We start from the raw sequence: 22,416 nt of genomic DNA on the forward strand, positions 1-22,416 counted from the left end.
AAGATGCATTGTAGGGTATTTAAACCCAAAGAAAAATATTATAAACTATTCACTACACATGCTTGGCCATGCCTCACAATGGTTCACTTTCATATTGAGACAATATTTGTCACAATGTGACGTTCAACCATGCCCGACTATGGTTGTGTTTCGCATTGCGACAAAGATTTCTTCAATATCAAAGTCAACCATACTTAACCCTCGTTCAATGCTGCATTATGACAAATATGGTCAAGCAGAGGCAACGATTATCCAATGTCGCATTCTGACAATGATTGTCTCTTTACAGAAGTCAACCATGGTCAAGGGTCGTCAACAATGTTTATTTTAGGGTTAGAAATATTTTTCTTTGGGTGTATATACATTGGGTTTATAATATTTATCCATTGGGTGAAATATTGTTCCTTTTGGTTCATGATCTCTTCAGGTTTTAGCATTGATCCCTCGGGTTTATTATTCCCTTAGGTTTATAATATCAATTTGTTGTTGTTCCCTTGGGTTTATAATATCAACTCCTTTGGTTTATTAATGTAGGGATCCATATTCCTAGGGTTTGAAATTAGTTCATTGGGTTTATAATATCAATTCCATGGGTTTAATAGTGTCAGGGTTCATCTTCCTAGGGTTTAATATTATTCCATTGGGTAAATAATCCCTTCGTTTTATAGTATAAATCCCATGGGTTTATTATTCCCTTGAGCTTATAATATTAACCATGTTTTTTTACGGTTTATAATATCTATCTTGGGGTTTATATACCTTTCATTTATAATGTTGATCCCTTGCATTTAATATTGTTCCTTCAGTTCATAGTCCCTTGAGATTATAGTATTCTTGCCTTGGGTTTATAATATCTATCCCTTGAGTTTATTAATCTAAGGGTTCATATTCGAGAGGTTTAATATTATTCCCTTGCACTTATTATTTCATTGGATTTATAATATTCGTGCGTTAGATTTATTAATTAGAAAGTTCATATTCATAAGGTTATTAGTGCATTAGATTTATTAATTAGAGAGTTCATTTTCATAGGGTGTCATATTATTCCTTTTAAGTTTATTCTTATTTTCTTGGGGTTATAATTCCTTAGGTTTTTAGTATTAATGTCGTGGATTTGTTATTCCCTTGAGTTACAATGATAATATTATTTTAAATATAATAATAATTATTATATTATTTATATATTTTTATATTGATATTAATATTAAATTTATATCCAATCACGATAATCAACGTATACGTTAACTACATTTTTAAACTGTGATTGTGAATGTGATTTATATAAATTTATCTACATTTATAAAATACATTTATTAAATACATTTATTAATATAATTATGCTAATTGAAAATCCGACCAACAAAACATACTTAGTAGAGAATTAGTCTCTACGATACCACCTAATCCTCTAAATCTGGAAAAGTTGTGTTCCATATTTAGCGCACTCAAAGGGTCGCTGTATCGCGAATCCAATATACACGTGTTTTTTGTTTTATTTTTGGAAGTAATCTAATGGACAGCTTCTTCTCTGATGTTGACGTTGAGGGAATGCTAATTTTTCGGATGACTAGATTAAGGAGACGTAAAGGAATTTTAATTTTTCGGATGATGACATTAACACTTTTTTAATCCATGCATATTATAATATCAAATATGATGCGAGGGGATTCTAAAGTTTGTTGCAATGAGATTTTAATACATATGTTTTATTTTATTTTTAATTATATAAAAAATATGTAAGTTTAAATAAAGATTTATAATTTTATTTATTTTAATAAAATTTTGTTTTAAAAAAATTATTTTATATATTAATATGGGTATTTATTTTGAAATAACATTTTTATAATTTTAATTTAATTATTAATAATTATTAGGTGGATGATGAAGATTTAATTTCCATTAAATATTCTAGAATATTTATAGTAGCATACACAAATCAAAGGTTGAGATTTATCTTCGAAGTAGTTATGCTTTTTTTATGAAAAAAAATATCATATGAATAAGTGTCATATGAAGTGAGTTATGGTTTTTTGGGCATATGATATTGATAAGCCATGATAATGACCCATGGTGTTGTGTCAAAACCTATTTACATAGATCCATCCTAACCCCTGATCTAGCAAGCATCGAGAGGGACAAAATTTCTTGAGATACAAACATTTTTTAAAGTGAAAATAAATTCGATCCCTCTTTGTGTTTGATAGATCCGGGGTTAAGATGGATCTAGTTTGGTTTTTATATGCACACATGTCATATCTAGGTTGGATCCATCTCTGTCTCTCTGTCTCTCTGTCTCTCTCTCGCTCCACCTTTCTCTCTTTATGTATTTCTTCTTCCCTCCATCTCTCCTTCTTTCTCTCAATTCCTCTCTCTCCCTTTCTTTCCCGCCTCCCTCTCTCTCCTCCCCATCACTCTCTCTCCATCTCTTCCCTCCAACTCTATCACTATCTACCTCCCTATCTCCTTTTCTCTCTCCCCTTATCTCACCCCTCCACCTTTGTGTCTCCCTCTCTCTCTCTTTCCTTCTCTCCCTCTCCCTCCCCTCTCCCTCTCTCTCTCTCTTCCCTCCTTTCCTCTCTCACTCACTCTCTATCCATCTCTCCCTTGTTACTCCCTCTCTCTCTCCACCTCTATATCTCTATATCTTTGTTCTTTCCTCTCTCTCTCTCTCCCCCCCTCCAACTCCATCTCTCTCTCCCCCCCTCCAACTCCATATTTCTCCCTCCCTCTCTTCTCTCTCTCAAGTCCTCTCTCTCTTCCTTCCTCTCTCCCACCTCCCTTTGTCTCTCCCCCCATCTCTCTCTCTCTACCCTCCAACTCTATCATTATCTCCCTCCCTATCTATTTCTCTCTCTCCCCCTTTTTCGTCCCTTTCTCTCCTTCTCTTTGTCTGTACATCTCTCCTTATTTCTCTCAATTCCTCTCTCTTTTCCTTCCTCTCTCTCTCCATTTCTCTCCCACCTACCTCTCTCTCTCTGCCCTCCAACTTTGTCATTATGTACCTCCCTAACTCCTTATCTCTCCCCTTCTCTCCCCTCTCCCTCTCTCTCTCTCTCCCCTCTCCCTCTCTCTCTCTTCCCTCCTCTTCTCTCTCACTTACTCTCTCTACATCTCTCCCTTGTCACTCCCTCTCTGTCTTCCCCCTCCAACTTCCTCCCTCTCTCCCTCCCTCTCCCTCTCCTTCTCTCTCTTAAGTCCTCTCTCTCTTCCTTCCTCTCTCCCCATTTATCTCCCACCTCCCTCAGTCTCTCCCCACATATCTCTCTCTACCTTCCAACTCTATCATTGTCTCCCTCCCTCTATCCTTCTCTCTCCCCCTCTCTCCCCCCTCCATATCGATGTTTCCCTCTCTCTCTGATGAGCATCATCATTAGGTAACTATATGGACCTTAATACACCTCCAAGTTTATTAAAATCAACTCTTCTCATAATTCCTTATATATTTTGATTATATTTTTCTTAATGAGATGAGTAAAAGTGAGATATTGTTTCTAGTGGGCTAATGTGCATTGATTGCAGGTTTTTGAGAGCAAATCATGGCAATTTTGGCTAATTAAGGGCAGAAAATCGAATGAGACAAGGAGGAGAGATTGTAGGAGATAGATCCTCCTCATTTAATCCTCACTCATTTGAATATTCCTCCATCAAATCACACTAGCTCAGAGTTGCAAGCAGCCGAGTCATGAAGATCAAAAGGCAGTTGAGCTAGTGACAGTTAAAGAGCTAGTTCATCTTGAGTTTGGGAGCCGAGCCTCCCTAGATTTAAGGAAGTTGTTGGAGACTTCAGTTGTATAAATAAGGAGGCCTAGAGCCTCATTAGGATTCAGATTTTTTATGTAAGAGCACTAAGCATTTTCGAGTTCAAGACTTGTGGAAGACATTGTTATGTAATTTTCTGATATGATAATGAGAATGAGAATTTCCTTGATCCAACACTGAGTTGACTCAGAGGGCTAAAGCTCTTGGGTTAGGGCCCAACCCTATCAGCAAAGGCTCCCCTTCTTGTACTTATATGTTTAGTTCATTTCATAGATTAATGGTTGAAATGGTTTTAGCATTATTTTATTTTAAGTAGTTGTGAATTTGATTAGTTTGCTTCCATTTTTGCATTGCTTTAACAGTAGCTTAGAAAGATAAAGGAATACCAAAATTCTGATAGTAGGAAGGTTTGGCCTCACTCCTCCCTTCAGGGACCATGGTTTGAGGAAATAACTCCTATGCAGCCCCAAAAAGATAGAATTATGATTTCTTATGGAATTTAGGGTTTTCTGCTACTTAGGCCAGCATCTTTTCAGTTTTCAAGAATAGGATTTAATTGTCATTTCTGATATCTTCAGCCTTGCATTAGATCTCATAAGGGTTTCACATTATTCTACAAGTTTTTCCATGCATGAAATAGGCAACTAGATAATGAAATTTTGTTTTCTTAGTTGATTGAAAATCTTTCTCATTTGACATGATTCATGGATAAATGCCAGTGATTGATGCAGTGCAAGAGTTTCAATAGTGCAGGGATATCTCATGACCAACAACCCCAACCTAACTTCATCCATCCATGATCATCAAAAGCCACTAAGTCCCTCACCCAATTCATCATTCCATAAGAACAACTTTCCAGGGTTGTTGAGAAAATCCAACCATCTTACAAACTCTATTTTGAGCTCTCAAGAAGTCCTCGTCACTCTCTTGCCTTATTTATCCCACTATTCACCTTCCCTAAGCCCTACACCACCTTCCAAATCATTCTTATTTCTCTCGGCCAGATCTTGTAGGAATACAGGGGATCTTGTAAGAGCATTAGGACATCCTGTAGGACGACCTGTAGTGGCCTATTTTGAGGTCGAATTGTGGTAAAAGCATCTAGGAGGATAGGAGAAGACCCCTACTTGCCTCTTAATCCATCTGACCTTCAATCACCATCTCTAACCCACCTGACACATCACCAAGAGAATTTAGCATTCACATTTTCACACAAAAAAAGAGAAAAAGGAAAAAAGTTTTTGTGTTCATTTACATGCACAGTAGTAGAATGTTTGTATATTTCAAATTGCATGCCTAGTGCAGTAGGATTACACACATGATAGCTTACCATTCTTTTGAAGCAAAGCCTCTTAGTAGTTAGTTAGATGAATGGTATGTTTGAGCATTTGATTTCAGTCTTTCCTTACTACAGTAGACAAGATTTCAATTAGTGCAAATTTCCCCTTTCCTCATTGGTAATCAAGCTTCTTTTGAATCAAGAGAAGGTTGGTTTGAGAAACCATAGTGGTTTATCGCTAGCTTAGTAGTGATAAAGAGTGGACCCATTTCATCTGCTTGTGTATACAACACTATCACCTCCAAGTTTGTACGAACCCCGGGTTGATGAAGTAAATTTGGTAGCCCCAGGAGTTGCAGCATTCTTGCTGCAATACTTGTGCTCATCACTTTTTGGTGATGTTGTCGGGGAGGTGTTTGAGTAAGATTTTATTTCTGATTTCTTTCTTCTATTTCTTATCTCTGACATTCTGCTATTAGCTTCATTTCTGCAAAGTAATTGTAAGTTGGTTTTCTTTCTTTTCCATTCTACAAGTAAGATTTCATTCAATAGTTAGTTTCCATTCAGTTTGTTATTTCAATTATGCAATTAGTATCAAAGCTTGAGAAAAACCACAAAACAAAACAAAAACAATTCTTTCATGCCTCGTAGGAGTAGGGATAAATTATGAAAATTTCAACCAAATACCCCCACCACTTCAAACAACCAAGCTTCCCTCTTCTTCAGTGGCTATGAATTGGAGGACCCCTTAGGCGAACAACCATAGATTTTTGAAGAGCCTACAGGGGGAGAAGAAGAAGGAGAACCCATTCCAACTGACCTAATGGCTGAAAATAGAAATGACAGAGGAGATAGAGAAAGAATTAAGGGTACTTTTCCCATTAGAGAAACTAATGGGGATATCAAGATGAAAAACATAAGCCCCTCTTCTCTCCCTCATTTCCATGGCCTGACCTCAGAAGATCTAGATACTTTCTTGTTTGAGTTTGTTGTCATATGCAAAACTTATGATTACACCACTGATGAGCCGAAGTTGAAGTTACTCCCATCTACTATCAAAGATGAAGCTATGCGCTGCTTTATGGGTTTACCTGGGGGAGCATCACAACTTGGGCTCAGATGCAGCAAGCCTTCAACAACAAGTACTGAGACTACTGCAGGTCCAAAGACACTAAAGAGGAAATTTTTAGGATGACCTTGGGGCGTGATGAATCCCTAGAGGATTATGAAGAAAGATTCCAGCTTAGCTACAAAAGGGCCAGGTGCACAGTTAATCGTGAGTCACTAAAGCTAGTCCTATTCCTAGGGATAGGGAAGATCTTCTGGATACCCTAAAACTCCTAGTAGGAGGGGACATCTACTAGCTATCCTATGAATATATCAAGACTGTATTTAGGAATCATTCTAGGGAAACTAGGAAAAAGGGTAAGCGTAGTCAACCAATGGCCAGGTCGTCCTCTTCCAACATATCCATAAAAGGTGAAATTGGAAATATGCTAGAATATTTCAAGAGTGAAATGATGCAAACCCTTACCCTACAGATGGACACTATGCACATCAAGAGGAAGCGGGAGGAAGCAGAAAGAGAATTAGCCATATTCTGCCCTAGATGCACAAGGAGGCACCCTAGGAATGAATGTCCATTAAACCTGATTGAAATCTGCTCGGTCTGTGAAGAAGACCACTCCACAGACAAGTTCCCTTCTCTACCTAGACTAAAGGATGTGTACCAGGGAACTAAAGGGGTGACTAAACAACTCTGCTACATAAATCAACGAAGATCTCATGGGCCTCGACCATACCAGCATGGCATGCAAGGGTCATCCCATGCATATTACAACCCTAACTAGAACACATCGATTCCCTCTTGGGCCCCCCCTGCTCACCCCTCCTGGTCTACACCTCCTCCTTGGTCATTTTCACCTCAGTACCATTCCCAGCAGACCAGCTAGTCATTTCAGCCATATACTCTGCCATAGCCTTAGTGGAATGCACCACCCCATGGGTGGAGGCCCCCATACAACAATTCTCCAACTTTATTGCCTTCACCTCCTACTCAACCACAACTTTTACACCTTGCTCCACCTATACAATCTCAGATGCCTGCCCAACCAAATCCGAACCTAAACAATAGACAAGCACAACAAGTGTACAACGGAGAGACATCCTATCCTACTTATGCTATGGAGATTCATGAAATCAACCTAAGATTTGGGAGAGTACTTCTAGACAACCAACGTCCACCTCCACCTAGGGAGATCAAGCAGGAAAGAGAGGAAAGCATGCCTAGAGTGAATCCACTACCCTTTCCTGAAAGATTAACTCATCCAGTCTAGCCTACCCCAGAAGAGAATGAACTTCTAGGTGAATTCAAAAATCTATGTGTCAAAATTCCACTTCTCCAAGCCATCAAGGATGTACCTATTTACAACAACTTGATTAAATATAAGTGTTTCAAACATCTAGGGAGGAGAAAAGGAGACACCCCTACCATTAATGTCATTGGACAGTTGTCCGACTTAATGTTGGGGTAGGTAATTTTCCCAAAGTATTTGGATCTTGGAAGCCCTGTAGTAGATGTGCACATCAATGACACCATTGTCCCACACACTTTGATTTATCTTGGGGCTGACATTAATGTAATGACTAAAGACACCATGCTCAAACTCAATCTCCAGGGCTCATTAAGAAAGACCACAACAGTATTGCAACTTGCAGACCATTCCATAGTAACCCCTGAGGGGATTGTTGAGGATGTGATGGTCTCCATTGACTCCTGGGAGTACCCTGCAGACTTCCTAGTTCTCCAACCTAAGGCCAAGCTTACTGGTTATCCTCTCATACTTGGGAGGCCTTGGTTAGCCATTGTTGATGCCTACATCAGCTGCAGGGCTGGAAATATGACTATAAAAAATGGGCATCTGTCCAAGCAGTTGGTCTTGTACCCTCCTGCTCAACCATCTCTAGAACATGACTTACCTTTATGGCTAGAAGAGGAGGAAGAAGATGAAATCTACTCAGCCCAACTCTATACCTTAGAAATTGCCATGGGAGGAGGATAGTCAGATGAAGATGATTTGATTCAACACATACTCCAAAGTCCAACTCCCAGCACCTTGTCCTCAGAGGAAGTAGTAAAGGAAAGCTAGAACAACCATAAGATTAATCTATACTTAGCAGATTCAAACCCTATCGATGCCAAAACAATAGAATTCGGCCCTGAAAGAAATTTGAAAATTCAACCCCTCTATTTTTGTACACCAAGAAGAAAAGTTGTGCAACATGCTAAGGGAACATCTGGATGCCTTTGCTTGGAGTTACAAGGAAATGAAGGGAGTGTAGCCCTTGATGTGCACTCACCACATTCATATCAAAGAAGGTCGCAAACTAGTCTGACAACCCCAAAGGAGAATGAATCCAACTCTCAAGGATATAGTCAAAGAAGAATTGCAAAAGTTGTTGGATGCATGATTCATTTACCCTATCTCGGATAGTGAGTGGGTTTCTCCTTTGGTGTTGGTTCCAAAGAAAAAAGTGAAGTGGAAGATTTGTGTTGATTACTGAGAGTTAAACAAAGCAACAAAGAAGGACCATTTCCCTCTACCTTTCATTGACTAGTGCTAGATGGCCTGGCAGGAAAAACTTTTTTTCTTTCCTAGATGGGTTCAACGAGTACAATCTAATCCAGATTAGTCCAGAAGACTAGGATAAAACCACCTTCACTTGTCCTTGGGGTGCTTTCGCTTATAGGGTCCTTCCTTTTGGCCTATGCAATGCCCCTGCCACTTTTCAAAGGGCAGTCCTAAGTATCTTTGCCGAGCTAGTCCATGATGCAGTAGAAATTTATATGGATGATTTTACACCCTATGGGTGTGATTTCCAGGAGGCTCTATCCAACTTGGGTAAGGTCCAAAAAAAATGCATTGAAATTAACTTGTCCCTTAGTCCCAAAAAGTGTGAGTTCTTAATGACTGCAAGGACTGTTCTAGGTCATTCATTATCCCAGAAAGGACTGCAAGTGGACCCAAATAAGATAGCCATCATCCAAAGGGTCCCACCTCCACAAAAGTAGAGGGATGTCAGAATTTTTTTAGGTTTAGCTAGATACTATAGTAGATTTATAAAAGACTTTAGCAATTTAGCTTCTCCTTTATTTGGGTTATTGGCCGAAGACTTTGAATTTGTATGGTGAGAAAGTTGTCAAGAGGCCTCGGATGCCCTAAAGACAAGTTGACCACTGCACCTATTCTCCGAGGACCAAATTGGGCCCTTCCTTTCCATATACATGTTGATGCCTCTCACAAAGCCATAGGAGCAACTCTAGGCCAGATAGATGACAAGTTACCTTATGCCATTTACTTCATCAGTAAGAATTTGTCAAAAGCCAAACCAAACTACACAATGACTGAAAAGGAGCTCCTAGCTATTGTGCATTCATTGGACAAATTTAGGCATTACATTGTAGGTTACCAAATAATTGTACATATTGATCATGCTGCAATTAAATACTTTATGAATAAACTTGATGTAAATTCCCAAATTATTAGATGGTTACTTTTATTATAACAGTTTGATCTAACCATTATTTATAAGCCTGGGAATGTTGTTGCAAATTTTTTATCCAGATTAACTTTGCTTGTAGGGGAGGAAGGAATGGTTGATGATTAGTTAGCAAATGAACACTTATTCCCCATTTCAGTTCTCTCTCCATGGTTTGCTGACATAGAAAATTACTTGGTGTCTTCATAGTTTCCACCGAACTTGTCCTCCAAGGAAAAAAGCAAGATTGTGAGGAAGAGTGTCCCATTCACTTGGATTGGGGGCAACCTCTTCAAACTAGGCCCAGATCAAATTCTGAGAAGATGTGTCAGGGAGGAGGAAGTATTTGACATCCTTTTGACCTGTCATGATGGGCCTTGTGGGGGTCACTTTCTAGCCAAGAGACAACATTCAAGGTGTTACAAGCTAGTTATTACTCGCCCACTCTTCACTACGATGTGAGGAGGTATACTAGTCAGTGTGATCAGTTCCAAAGGATGGGGAAACCTACCCCAAGGGATGAATGCCTCTACAAACTCAAGTGACTTTCAAGCCATTTGACAAGTGTGACATGGATTTCGTTGGACCCATTGACCCTCCATCCCTGCAAAAGTAGTACATCATTGTGTGCACTAACTATTTAACCAACTGGGCTGAAGCCAGGGCCATCAAAGCAGCAACAAAGGAGAAAGTGGTTGAGTTCTTAAGGGAAAATGTATTTTATAAATTTGGGCACCCTAGAGAACTGGTCACCGACCAAGGCATCCATATTACATTTCACATGATTGAAAATTTGTTAGTCTGGCACAAGATCAAGCATAGAACATCCACTCCTTACCACCCACAAGCTAATGGGTAAGTGGAGGTAACCAACACAACGCTAGAGAGAATTCTGACCAAAGTTATTAGCAGCAGCAGAAAGGGTGGGCAGATAGATTAGTTGAGGCCACTTGGGCCTACAATACTTCCGAGAAGACCACCACTAGATTTACTCCTTATGAGTTGGTCTATGGGAAGAAGGCCCTGCTATCCATTGAATTTGAATACAACACCTTAAGAATGGCAACATAGCTAGATCTAGATCTCACCAGGATGCAACAAGAAAGATTTCTACAGCTGAATGGGTTAGATGAGTTTAGAATGCAGGCCCTCCTTCACATAAAGGTGACTCAAGTTCAAAGGAAGATTTGGCATGACAAGAACATAAAGGAAAAATAGTTCTAAGAAGGTGATTGGGCTTTGTTGTATGATTCTAGCTACAAGGATTTTAAAGGCTAGTTAAGGACTAGATGGTTAGGGCCTTATGTCATAGAAAAATGTCATGCTAATGGTTTAGTGTAGGTAAGAACCATTGATGCAGAGGTTATTCCTTTAGTTGTCAATGGGCACAGATTGAAGGTCTATAAGAAGACCTTGTCAAAGAAATAAATCATCAATGGCATCAGCAAGACAATGATGGTGGTGGAGAAAGTCTTAGCTGCTACCTCATCATGTCCCTGAAAAGAAAAAGAAAAAAAAAAAAAGGAAAAATAAAGAGACTCAGGTGAAAACCTCCATGAGGCACTTGAGTCCCACTGTTGGGTTGAAAGCCTCTTGAGGCAGCCTAATGGTGTCAAAAAAAAAATAATAAAAAAATCTCTGGGTGAAAACCTCTTTTGAGGAACCCAGAGCAAGCAGCTAGGATGAAAACCTCTTGGAGGCAGACTAGTTATTTTCAAAAAAAAACAAAAAACAAAAAAATATATAAAAAAGAGAGAAAATAAAAACTTTGAAAATGTTGTTTGCAGGTCAGTAGGAGGAGGATCATAGTAATAAGAGAGGAGTAGAAGAGCCTATACAATTCATATTTTCATTCCTCCATCCCATATTCTTCATCATCCCATCATTCCCTCCATTTATGAACTCCTCCGGCTCAGTTCACACAGGCTCTGTGTTTTCTACAGGATTCCCTGTAAACCTACAGGATTCCCTAAAAACCTACAGGAGGATCCTGTAGGAATTACAGTGGCTTGGGAATCCTAAGAAAAGTGACCCTATAGCAAGGGGATGACTAGCCTATGTCAAAAATAAAATGTTTACTTCACCACCTCATCACCATGCCTCTCACCACTATGATTACCCCTGCATTCATCTAAGAAGTCAGTTCCAAAAAGATTACAAATTTCAAAAAGAAAGAAACAAATAGAAGAAGGTGAGAACAGAGGAAAAGGGGACAATACCTAAAGGTTATACCTCTCACCTACCAATCACTAGACCCCTTCTCTACCTATGACAACAATCCTCATACTCCACAAGTGAAGAAAAAGAAAAACTTTAGGGGAGGGGCAGCTATAGGACATCCTATAGGTTTCCTATAGGAAATCCTATAGCAGCCTATCCCAAAAAACGAAATTTCATAGGTTGCAGTCATCTTCAGCATAGATATCCCAATGTCAAGGAAGCTTCTCCATAGCTTAGCAGTACCAGCAAGATCATCAGCATCACCCTCCAGTACCTGCACATCAAAGGAAGCAAGCATCAAAGGAGGCCAATAAAAAAAAAAGTATGCAACAAATCCATAACACATGGACATCATTGTCCACAAGAAGCATCATCAAGTGATCTGAAATTGATCTAAGGCAAACAATTAAGGTGTTACAGACTCATGTGCATGGATGAGCCTATGTTATTTTATGTAACGGATTGATAAGATTGTGAAATACACAGGCACTGAAGCAGTTAGAGAAAACATAACAGGCAAACATGTAAACACAACAAGTTTAATAAGGAGTTCACCCAATGCTCCTGGGCTATGTCTCCCAGTCCATCCTTCAGTGGTGGCCTCTCTATTATGTTTTCAAAAGAAGAGTTTTTACAATAGTGAGATCAATTTGAGCCTCACTCAATAGATAGATATCAGCAAGACTGTACTTGGATTCCCCAAGTCTCTAGAGTACACAGACTCTCTTTATTGATTCTCGACCTCCTATGGGTCACAATGGTATGAGTCCAATATGAGACTCAATACATGATAGGTATTTACAAAGGAGTTCGCTTGAACCTCTCAAGCCTTCTCTGGAGTACATAGACTCTCTGCTCTCTCTGTCTCTGTCTCGATACTGCCTTTTTCCTCTGCAGGTCAGCTCGATTTCTTCTTTTTGTTCTCTACTCTCAACTTTCTTTCCGCTTCTAGCTTACTTTCTAACTACCCTCCTTCTTTCTTTATTAGCTCGCGGCTTTAGAGCCAATCTAATTTCTGACTATTCATTTTCGCTTCCCGGCTTTCTGGTTCCCCTGCCTCTGTCCGTTTGAATTCCTCTATTTTGCGTCATCATCATTGTATAACGCCTCACAGGGAGGTGGCCACCTATTTTGTAACGGATGAGGGTGTAAACTCTCTTGGACATGTTTGAACAATCGTTATTTCCATTTGCTCCAAGAGTGCCTGTGAAATCAAATCTTCTGCCAATGCATCATCCACATCGAACTTCAAATCTTATACAACTTTGCCTATTTACCCCATCAAATCTAGTCATCCATTGGATTTTGTCTCTACCGTCGATCTGGAGCCTCCTGATCCTATGGTCATCATTCATATCAGGTGGGTAAGTAACATGACTTTTACTCGTCTGATGTGAGCGGTTTTCTCTCTCTTCCGCCGAACGTGTGTCACTCGCTGTGTGGCATCGGGCGGGACTTGGTTGAAACCACTTACCGCCTCGAAGCCCTTTTGATATCCTGTCAGTTTTGTGGGACCTTACCTCTAATGGAATCAGCGTGATATTCGTTATGTTTTATAACTTTTCGGGTCTGGGTCGCTCGGGGCTTTTCCTTCTCTGAGGGGTTTTCTCGGCGTGTCGCTAATCGCATATCATAAACCACCCCCGTTTCTCAAAAAGACCTCCAGTTTTGCCAATTCGTGATAGCGCATGTTACCATGGGCCAATGGTCTGCGCGCTTCATCGAGGTTCCTTGTTGCTCCACTATATTCACAAATTACAACTGTTTCAAGGATATTTCTGATAAGCTCGTTCTTTGTAAGACTTTCAAACTTTGGCATGAATTTTACAGAGTTCATGAAAACTTAGAGAGTGTTTTAGGATCCAATTCGGATCACGGCCTTCCCACTAAAAAAACATTTGGACCACCAAAAGTTGGTTTTTAAGCATCAATTAAGTGAGGGTATAGATTCCTCACTTGTCCAATTTCTATCCATCTTGCACTGCTTGGTTTTTAACCTTTGAGCCCAATCCTAAGGTACTCAACATCCCCTTTGCGAGTAGTTCTCACCTTCCTATCCAGAACTGTATCTTCCTAAAACTCATTGAGATATTCAGGCAACAGATCATCAATAGAAGGCAATTGACTCTGCTCTTCGGGATCTTCAATCAATGAAGGTTTAAATAGTCTCAAGTTGTCTGCATTAACAACTGAGTAGATGTGCATGTAAGCTGGTAAATTAAGGCGAAAAGCATTCTCATCAATTTTCTCAAGTACCTTGAAAGGTCCATACCTTATTGGCTTCAGCTTCTTACCTTCACCTTGCATTCTGTCCTTGCTAATATACAGCCAGACTTGATCACCAACTTGGAAACTATGCTCAGTCTGATGCTTATCATGCCTTGCCTTGTACTTGGCTTGTCTCTTTTCCAACTATTCCTGTACTGCCTAGTGAATCTCTTGGATTTGTTCAATGAAATTAGTTGCCTTGTCCATATCATTGTGTCCATCAACCGCTATGTATTTTGAAAAGATAAAATCCAAGGGAGACCTTGGTATGAAACCACAACAGGTCTCAAAAGGAGATCTCTGCGTAGAAGAATGTTTAGCACGGTTGTAAGCATGTTGCACATAACACAGATGTTCATCCCAAAGCTTGGGATGCTTGCTGTAATAGCCTCTGAGCAACTGGATCACTATCCTGTTGACCACCTCTGTTTGGCCATCTGTTTGTGGATGAAAAGTTGTGCTTTTTTTTCAGTCAGGTGTCCATCAATTCCCACAGACTCAACCAAAATTTCCAAACAAACTGGGTATCTCGATCAGATACAATGGAAGTGGGTAATCCAAAATGAACCCATACATGCTAAAAGAACAACTTTGCTATTTGTTCAGCTATAATATGTTTGTTACAAGGTATTAAAATACACATTTTGCTGAACCTATCCACAATAACATATAAATAGTCATGACTTTTTCTAGATTTAGGTAGTCCCCCAACAAAGTCCATGGAAATACTTTCCAAAGGATTAGAAGGAACTGGTAATGGAGTGTACAAGCCTAGTTTTCTATTGCTGGGCTTGCTTTTAGCACACATAGTACACCCTCTTACATATCTAGAAACTGTCTCATTCATTTTTGGCTAATAACAAAATCTTTGCAGCTGTGCAACTGTTTTACTTACACCAAAGTGACCTGATATTAGAGCAGTGTGTGCTTCTTGAATTATCTTTACTCTTTCAGTTTATGGAATGCATAACTTTCCAAAATGATACAAGAGTTGGTCCTTAACATGATAATCCAATTCTTCTACTTGTTTGCCATGACTTAAAGTTGCGTATACATCTTTAAAATCTATATCTTGAGCATATTGTTCAATGTATCTTTCATGCAATACTGAATTATGCTTAAGTATAGTAGATGCATTTATGATTGTTCTGGATAACATATCTGCAAATTTATTGTGTATACCCTTTTTATATCTGATGACAAGATGAAACTGTTGTAGAAAGCCCATCCACCTATAGTGTCTTGATTGCTGCAAGTTAGTTTGTGAGTGCAAATATTGAAGTGCTTGATTATCAATATGTATAACTGTCTCTTTGCCGTTAGATAACATTTCCATTTTTTCACACTCTGTATTAATGCATACAATTCTTTATCATATGTGGGATAATTAACTACTGTAGAATTAAATGTCTCAAAATGATAACATATGGGTTTATCGTGCTGCATCAACATTGCTCCCATGGCATAGTCATTGGCATCTGTTTCAATCTCAAATGGTCTTTGAAGATCTAGTAGTGCTAGTACTGGTGCTGTACTAATCTTTTCTTTTAAGGTGTCGAAGGCTTTTTGCTACTTGCCTCCCCATTGAAACACCTTGTTCAATCTTGTTAAAGCATGTAAGGGAGCTGCAATCAAGAAAAAGTTAGAAATAAACTTCTCCAATACTATGCTGCTCCTAGGAAGCTTCAAACTTCTGTAGCAGATTTGGGTTTAGGCCATTTTACAATGACTACAACCTTAGAGGTATCTATATTCAATTCACCACCCCCTACAATATGACCCAAAGAATTCAAAGATGTTTTGCCAAATTCACATTTTGAGAGCTTAACATAAAAATTTTCTCTTTTCAAAACATCTAGAGTCTGCTTTACATGCTTCAAATGTTCTTCCCATGTTTTACTAAATATAAGAATGTCATCTAAATATACAATGAAAAGGTCATCAATAAAAGGTCTGAGTACATCATTCATTACTCTCATGAAAGTAGCAGGAGCATTAGTTAAGCCAAAAGGCATAACCAACCACTCATACAATCCCTGCATCGTTTTGAAAGCAGTCTTCCATGCATCTTGCTCTGCAACTATGACCTGATGGTAGCCACTATGAAAGTCCAACTTGGAAAAGTAAACAACTTCTTTCAACTGATCTAATAGATCATCTATGCGAGGAAGGGGATAATGATTTTTGATCGTTATCTTATTCAATGCTCGGTAATCAATGCACATTCTCCATGAGCCATATTTCTTTCTCACCAAGACAATTGGAGACCCACAAGGTGATTTGCTAGGTCTTATGAACCCTTTCTCGAGCAGCTCCTGTACTTGCTTCTTGATTTCTACATTCTCTAAAGCGGACAACCCGTACATTTCGATGTTAGGCAATGTAGCATCTTGCTGCAAATTAATATCATGTACTATTTCCTTTTGTGGTGGCAGACTTTTAGGTTCTTGAAATAGTATATCATATTCTGAAACAACTTTTTCTAAATCAGCTTGTTGTTTAGCATTACAACCCTCAAATATACTAGTTTTATTAGGTTTCTTTTCCTTTACAACCATCAATAAAAATTGTTTGCATGAATTTACATATCTTTTCATCTGCCCTGAGTTTATGAGAGTATAATTATTCTTGAGTTTATGAGCTCTTACAATATATTTGATTCCATCTTTAACGAGGTGATACTTGTTTTCGGCTCTATAGAAAATAACTTTCCTATAATACAAGTAAGGACTTCCTAAAACAATTCCACATATATCCAAAGGAACTATATCTAACTCAACCTCATCTACAAATGCTGACCCAAAAGAAAACTTAAGTTTACATTGTCTAGTCACTTGTAGCTTTGCTTTATCACATAACCAACCTAATGGATATGGCTTCTTGTGAGGTGTGGTTAGTAATCCCAGTTTCTTTACAATTGCTTAAGAAATTAAGTTTACTTGTGAGCCACTATCAAACAAAGTATCAATCTTTTGATGCTTGGAAGTAACTCTAATATGAAAAATCTCATGCCTTTTCCTCTCATTTTCTTCGTTATCAGTAGATTGTGTAGAATTACTAGGATATGCTTCAGAATTTTTACCTTTTATACATGTGGTTGTGATTGTTGTTTCATCCCCTGAGTTTGACCCCAAATCCTTCTGAATAGCTGCAACGATCTTCTTCTTTTTTCCATTGTACTTCTTGGGTCTCAACTCCAGATGCAGAATCCAGCAGTGTTCATCGTCATGCCCATCCTTCTTGCAATGAGTGCATGAAGGTTTGGTCTTTTGTACAACATTTTCCTTCCTCTCTTTCCATTTCTGTTTTCTCTTTTCCTTGTTCTTGTTTGCAGTGGGTTTTGATGATCCCCCAACTTTTGGGTTCACATTCTTGCCTCTAGCCTCTAGATGTGTAGCCTGAACAGATACCTCATCTATGCTAGTGGGATTAAACATGAGAATGGTATGTCTTAAATAACTATGTAGACCACCTATATACTTCAACAAAGTTTCAGGTGAGTCTAAAGAAATGCCTAGAATCAAAGCTCTTTTCCTAAATTCTTGGGTGTAACTTTGTACACTTTGCCCTTTCAATTGGCGAAGAGTTTGCCAACTCATCATAGCTTGCTGCATATAAGCTAATGGATAGAATTGTTTTTTAATTACAGAAACAAATTAATTCCAGGTAGAAAGAATTTTACCATGTTTCTTCAAATAATCTTGTGTCCTGCCTTCCCACCATACCACGGTGGTGCCTCCAAGGCATAGGCTAGCCAGCTGAATATTGCTCCTTTCTGAATCGATGTTCTGCACTCTGCAATATACATTAATTTGTCTAATCTAGTTATCTGGATTTTCTGCATTCAATTCTCCGTCATAAACTGGCAGATCAAACTTCACATCTAATTTAATCAAAGAAGATTTCTTCTTTTTATTTTTAGGGCTTTCTTTGTGTGAAGAAGATGATGATGAAGGCGATGATGGAGGAGATGGTGGAGAGGGCTTCTCTTATTTTCCTTTGCCTTCTGGGTGGGCAACTAGAAGAGGTTCTTCTACTCCTTTATCTTGTTTGGAGGTTGATGACTCTTCACCTCTACCTTTCTTAAATTCTCTATACATTTCTTCTACCATGGCTCTCATGGTCATGAAACTGTCCATGAACTGGGAGTCTGATTCCAAGGGACTTTCTTCTGACATTTTCCTCTTAGGATAGACTCTTCCGATTTCTGGGTTATCTTTGACCAACTCTCCTTCACTTAATTTAAGCTTTGATATAGTTATCATTCAACAAAAGAATCCAACACAAGCTTGTCTAACCTTAGTAACCTAGAGCTCTGATACCACTTGATCTGAAATTGATCTAAGACAAACAATTAAGGTATTACATACTCATGTGCATGGATGTGCCTATGTTATTTTATGCAACAGATTGATAAGATTGCGAAATACACAGGCACTAAAGCAGTTAGAGAAAACATAACAGACAAACATGTAAACACAACAAGTTTAATAAGGAGCTCACCCAACACTCCTGGGCTACGTCTCCCGGTCCAGCCTTCAGTGGTGGCCTCTCTATTATGTTTTCAAAAGTAAAGTTTTTACAACAGTGAGCTCAATTTGAGTCTCACTCAACAGATAGATATTAGCAAGACTGTACTTGGATTCCCCAAGTCTCTAGAGCACACAGACTCTCTTTACTGATTCTCGACCTCCTATGGGTCACGATGGTATGAGTCCAATATGAGACTCAATACATGACAGGTATTTACAGAGGAGTTCGCTTGAACCTCTCAAGCCTTCTCCAGAGTACATAGACTCTCTGCTCTCTCTGTCTCTGTCTCAATACTACCTTTTGCCTCTGCAGGTTAGCTCGATTTCTTCTTTTTGTTCTCTACTCTCAGCTTTCTGCTTCTAGCTTACTTGCTAACTGCCCTCCTTCTTTCTTTGTAAGTTCGTGGCTTTAAATCAAATCTGCTTTCTGACTGTTCATTTCCGCTTCCTGGCTTTCTAGTTCCCCTGCCTTTGTCCATTTGAATTCCTCTATTCTGCGTCATCATCATTGTATAATGCCTCAGAGGGAGGTGGCCACCTATTCCATAACAGATGAGGGTGTCAGCTCTCTCGGACATGTTTGAACGGTCATTATTTGTGTTTGCTCCAAGAGTGCCCATGAACCGAATCTTTTACCAATGCATCATCCATGTCGGACTTCAAATCTTATACAACTCTGCCTGTTTACCCCGTCGAATCTGGTCATCCATCGGATTGCTTCTCCGCCATCGATCTAGAATCTCTAGATCCTATGGTCATCGTTCATATAGGGTGGGTAAGTAACACAATGTTTACCCATCCGATGTGAGCGGTTTTCTCTCTCTTCCGCCGGACGCTTGTCACTCGCTGTGTGGAATCGGGCGGGACTTGGTTGAAACCACTTACCGCCTCAAATCCCTTCTGATATCCTACCAGTTTTGTGGGACCCCGCCTTTGACGGAATCAGCACGATATCTGTTATGTTTTATAACTTTTTGGGTCTGGGTCGCTCATGGATTTTCCTTCTCTGAGGGGTTTGCCTGGTGATATGTGATTAGCAACTTGTCGCTAATCGCATATCAGAAACCACCCTTGTTTCTCAAAAAGACCTCCAGTTTTTCCAATTCGTGACAGTGCACATTACCATGGGCCAATGGTCCGTGCACTTGACCGAGGGTCCTCGTTGCTCTTCTCTGTTCACAAATTACAACTGTTTCGAGGATATTTCTGATATAAACTCGTTCTTTGTAAGACTTTGAAACTTTGGCATGAATTTTACAGAGTTTATGAAAACTTAGAGAATGTTTTTGGATCCAATTCGGATCATCAAGGCATCTTACCCACAGGTATATCATCTTTCTTAAAGATATCTCATTAGCATAATATGGTAAAAAATGTAGGATTGTGTAAGAGTTGGTTTTATAAGCAAAGGTGGCTATTTAACTTGGCCACCTTCGGCCAGTTGGCAAGGAGAAATTAGTTAGACCACTCCACACGTGGTAGTAGTCAAATCAAAGGAAAAAAGGAGATAAGGAAAAAAATGGTTAAGATATGGATGATCAAAGTGGGAGATGATTACGAGGTAAGGAGGAATGATGGAATGGTAGTGAGACCAATGGTCCAAAAGTGGGTGCTCGTACTTAGGTAGCCAGCACACCATCCCACACCATCACCCATATGTGGAAATAAAACACTGATTTCCCTGCAAAGGAAGCATTCACAATCTCGAGGATTCATCAAAGCAAGGTTTCTCTCAGCTCTTGAAGCAATGCCTACAGGAGAGACAGTGAGAATTTTTTAGTGCAGGAGCACCTACAAGATCCTATAGGAAAACCTACTGGATCCTACAGTGGGACCTACAGGATACAGAGCAATCATCTACAGGATTATCAGTGGGAATTTAGAGAGGAAATATCAAAGGTTGGCTTCATCATATAGTAACCAGCAGGTAGGAGCTACATCTTCCCACATTTTCCAGTTAAAAGTATATAGTAAAACCCTCCATTTGGTTAAGGAAATTGTAGTCTAGGGGAATTATATTATAGAGTTGTCATTTAAAATCTCTCACCCACTAGAATTTGGAATTATACCCATACAAGCCTCCAAAATTACCATAGGAAAAATGACAGGGGGATTTAACAAGAGGAAACCCACAAACACAGTAAGAATTCATCAACAACCTCCTATAGTAGAAATTTTCCCAAGGCACAATTGGATGGTTTCTTTAAAAAATGATAGGATATGATGATGAGGTGGCTATAGACTTTTCTCTCTCACTCATACCACTAACTGGGACTCATGCCACTACTGTGGTGAAAGGAATCTTAGTAGTAATCAACCTTTAAGTCACAAGAAGAATCACCACAGTTTCATTAGGGTTTCCTTGGAGAAAGGAAGATAAGGGAAACAACACCCTTGCAAAGAAGAAATTATTTTTGGAAGGGGAGGAGGCAATGGAGGAAAAAAATGGGGTCATAACAGAAAGCCTTCCATACCCTTGGAATGAAATTAGCTACCACCTCATTAAATATATATCATGTGAAGGGAGATACATTGTGGTGTATGGATACCATTTCAGGCTTTTCCAAGAGCTGATATTTGGAGTAGACACACCACCTCAAAACAGACTAAGCATACCCCACTTTATTCTTCAATCAATCATAGGTATGAGCATCAAAGTGCAGGAAGGAAAACATCAACAACTAGCCCATCATGGGTTAATCAAACTTATCCTAGAAGATGCCCTCCAAAACCTAAGACTCCCTATTACATGGAAAACTTTCATAGACATACAGGTAGGGGGAGAAATAAAAGCTCTTGAATATGACAAAAACCCCACTACTAGTGAGAGGGATGAAGAAGAAACAGAGGAGGAAAAGGAGGAAGAAAAGGAGGAGGAAAATGAAGAAGAGAAAGAAGAAGATGAAAAATAAGAAACAGATGAACAGAGTGAGGAACTGGAGGAAGAAGAGGAAGAGAAAGATGTTGGTGTCCAGGTATGAACAATTTATTCACCCCTTTTCCTACATTAATGTATCAATCCGAGTGCGTATTCTTTTCAAGGCAACATGCAAGGTATATGCAAGGGCAAGGTTACAATTTGCCTTCGACCAAGGGTTTGTGATTACCAAATCAAGCATTGCTGGAACAGTAATAGAAACTCAACTGCAGAACTTAAAAAGGTATTCATAGTGATCTAAAAAATCTTCAACAACAATTAAGAAATAAACACAACAATGAACAATACACACATGACAAGGAAACACGCAGCACTTGATCAGGGCTACGTTACTCACAGTGAAAGATACATCAAAAAAAGGGTTATATTTTATTAAACTGAACAATGATGTTACAATACAATGCAGGGTCTGGCTAACCCCTTGTACATGAATGACTTGTCTTTTATACAATACAAACGGGAGTAACATCTCTCCCCAAAACCTAGAAACTATATGCCCAAAGATATACATCAGTTCAACACAGCACTAGCGTCGAGAGAGCAAGAATGGGAATGACCCAAAATGGGTTGAGAACAACTACAAATCAGTTATGTTTCTTCATTGTGGTCGATCAGCTACTGTGAATCATGGAACTGCTGCGATATGCTGTGAGGTCAACACCTACGCTCCATAATCTGTAGTCCTAATATGTTTTAGTGGTTCACATAGGTAAAACCCTCATGACTCTACTTCATTAATTAAATATCCCAAGAGACGATAAAATGGGAATTACCTTATAGTTTTACATAGTAAATATATGTGAATGAATACAAAAAGGGATGAAAAGAGGAGTGGAAATGCAGGAAAAAGATAGGCCGATTTGGTGCCCAACATCTCCCCC

The sequence above is a fragment of the Pinus tabuliformis genome, chromosome 4_2 (genome assembly GCF_031772625.1).
Source record: "Pinus tabuliformis cultivar Carrire ecotype Pingquan chromosome 4_2, CPIR1, whole genome shotgun sequence".
NCBI lineage: Eukaryota > Viridiplantae > Streptophyta > Pinopsida > Pinales > Pinaceae > Pinus > Pinus tabuliformis.